This window comes from Dryobates pubescens, chromosome 5 (genome assembly GCF_014839835.1).
Source record: "Dryobates pubescens isolate bDryPub1 chromosome 5, bDryPub1.pri, whole genome shotgun sequence".
NCBI lineage: Eukaryota > Metazoa > Chordata > Aves > Piciformes > Picidae > Dryobates > Dryobates pubescens.
In genome coordinates, this window is record NC_071616.1 from 7,649,219 (window position 1) to 7,652,191 (window position 2,973).

Consider the following 2,973-nt stretch of genomic DNA (forward strand, 5'->3'; position numbering starts at 1 on the left):
GCTCAGCCTACTATCAACCAGTACCCCCAGGCCGCTCTCCAGCCACTCTGGCCCCAGCCTGTAGCACTGCATGAGGTTGTTGTGGCTAATGTATAGAACTCAGCATTTACATGTGTTAAATTTCATGCCATTGGACTCTGCCCATCTGTCCAGCCTGTCAAGGTCCCTCTGCAGAGATCTACCCTCTAACAGATCAACACCTGCCCCAGAACGTATACTTAAGAATTGTTTCAGTCTTCAGATAGTCCATTAGCAAACTGTGTGCGGTTTTAGTTATCTGCAGACACTTTTGGCAGTCAACTTCATATCCAAAGCTTGTGATTTTCTAGCAGGCTAAGGAAACAGGCAACTACAACAGGTACCAAAACATGAAGCAACTTCACTTCCACTTGAATAAGCATCCCTACCATGATAAAAGGCGTATAACTACATTTCGTTATCAGCAAGCATGAACAAATGACACCATCACCAACTATAATATATAGTACTTAAAATGTGCATAGGTATCACGAGGGATCCCTTTTGGTCCCATTAGTAGCACTCACAGAAGAGCTGAGAAGCAGTTCTTCTAATTGGAAGAGATGATTTCAAAGGATGCTATCAGAGTTTCTGTTGGCAATATTTCTGTGTCAAGTTGGTCTTCATCAGAACATAGAGACAAAAGATTCTTCTTCATTACTATCATCTCCCCTTGCTATGGAGCAGTAAAACTGAAGATCTCTATTCTGCTTCCAACACTAGGCCAGTCTATGACCTACAATTCAAGCAACTGCAAACCTCTGAATCTTAACAGTTCCTGGTTTTGTCACACGAGCTCACCATCCCTCCCCAGCCTAAACAGCGTTATCACCACTAACAAAAAACTTGCCAGTGAATTTTACTGTTCTCTAGTAAGTAAATATTTAATGGTATAAGACTTTCAAAAACATTATTCAGAGAGAATACAGAAGTGGGTTTAGTAAGATTTTGAGAACATTCATAAGCATCCTATAAAATTGCAGACTTACAGACTGAAGATGAGAATTGATGGCAGCTCTCATAGGACATGAAATCATTTAAGTTGCTCACATTAAAGCAGGAGTGATACTTGGGTCTGGCTTCCAAAAGAAAGTGAGGACTCATAAATTAAAAATCATCATAATCCACAGCAGCCCAGAGAACCTTAACTGCACAATGACTGAAACACACACTGGTTCACAAGATTTATTACAATCTATTGCTTTAGAGAAACCTGCTGTATGGTTAGTAAACCCAAACAGTGTGGGGGGGGGGAAATTACAGCACAAACCACATCTCTGTAAAAGGTATGAAGTGAAGGTGAACAGAGGCACAACTGTAACCGTGTAAGAGCAAGCACAATGAAGATCCTCATATGGGAGTACAGCTCTCCCACTGGCAGATAATGAAGGTAAATAAAAATCAGACTGAATGCAAGAGAGGTACAAACCAAAACAATATTGTTATACCTGTATACAAATAATACAGGCCCTTTTTAAATACCCTACTTTCATTCTCAATGATCTGTAAACACAACTCTCCCAAACTATCTTCCCCCTGTACCTGAACTAGTATATAAAGATCTGTACAGAATGTGCAAATCCAATATAAGTATTTTTAGGCTCTCTCCTTCAAATAGAAGAAATAACAAGGTTAAAAAACATTAACACCACAGATTCCCTCTCCCTAGCATCTGCAGAAAGACATTGGTAGCTCTACTGCCCTAGACATCCAAGTACAGAAGCAGAAAAACACTGGTCCAAGGAATCCAGAAGAATGCATGGGATAGGAACAATAAATACAGACACATGTGAAAAGGGAGAAAACAACAGCAGCTGTCAAGAGAAACTATTAACACTGGCAAATGTAAGTGAATTAGGACTTCTGTCAGCCTACAGCAGATCTGTTCCTAAAAAACACTCGTAAGTAAACTTACAATGTTAATTGAGATCACTTTACTCCTTAGTCAGGCTTTATTCATCTGTTTGCTCATCAAGAGGTGGTATCTGGTAGTTACAAGCTATGCTCTGCACTGCTTAAATAATTACTTATTTCTAAGTATTACTAGATCAGGATGTTGGGAGTCAAACAGCCACTCTATCCCGTTACCTGCTACTGCTGCCTTTTCATTACAACTGCACAGATATTTTCTGCACTAGACAAACATTTTAATATCCTTCACACCAATCTGATGATGCCTGTGGAAAAATAAGTTAGACAAAAAAATATTACAGCCTACAAGGAGTATGGTACAATCTAGTTAAGACTTCTGAACTAAGAGTAACTTCAGAACAGTACCAGCCAGTGCAGAATGCACAGTTACAGAGCATTTTGGAGAGCGATGTTGAAAGAGTCTGGATTTTACTTCAATGCTGGAAAAGTGAACCAGAGAGCAAAGAACTTATATACACAAATCTCAAGTGTAGTCTAAAAGCTCAAGCAGTAACTATAGTTCACTCCCTTCAGAAGTTACTTTGCAGGGTGTTGGGGTTTTGGTGTGAGTGCACATGTGAACTTCTTTAGATTAGTCTCTGAGCTTCCACTCATGCCAAGAGTGAGCAAATTCAGTGCAAACAACACACAAGTTAACTCAATTTACAGCTCTCAAATTAAAGGGGAAAAAAAAAAAACCAGCTTAGTAGCGGTATCTAATGTTTGTCTGAGTGTCTTCTGTGGAACTTCTTGTCAGAAGGTCAGGTAGTAACACTGAATACCAAAAAGATTCCTTTGGCCAGCACTTAAAACATTCCCATTACCGAGATGAAAGTATAATCTTATTTTCTAGGTCTAGTAATAGGCACAGAAGCCCTCTCCATGCCAAACACCTGGTGATCTCCATGCAACACTCATACAGCTGCAAAGATTTTAATGGAGTTTTCTTTTTTGAAGAACTATTTACATTCAAGGCCAAATCACAACATTGTCATCCCGAGGAGGTACGTTTCGTAGCAAAACTTGACTCGCGGTCAACGCCCA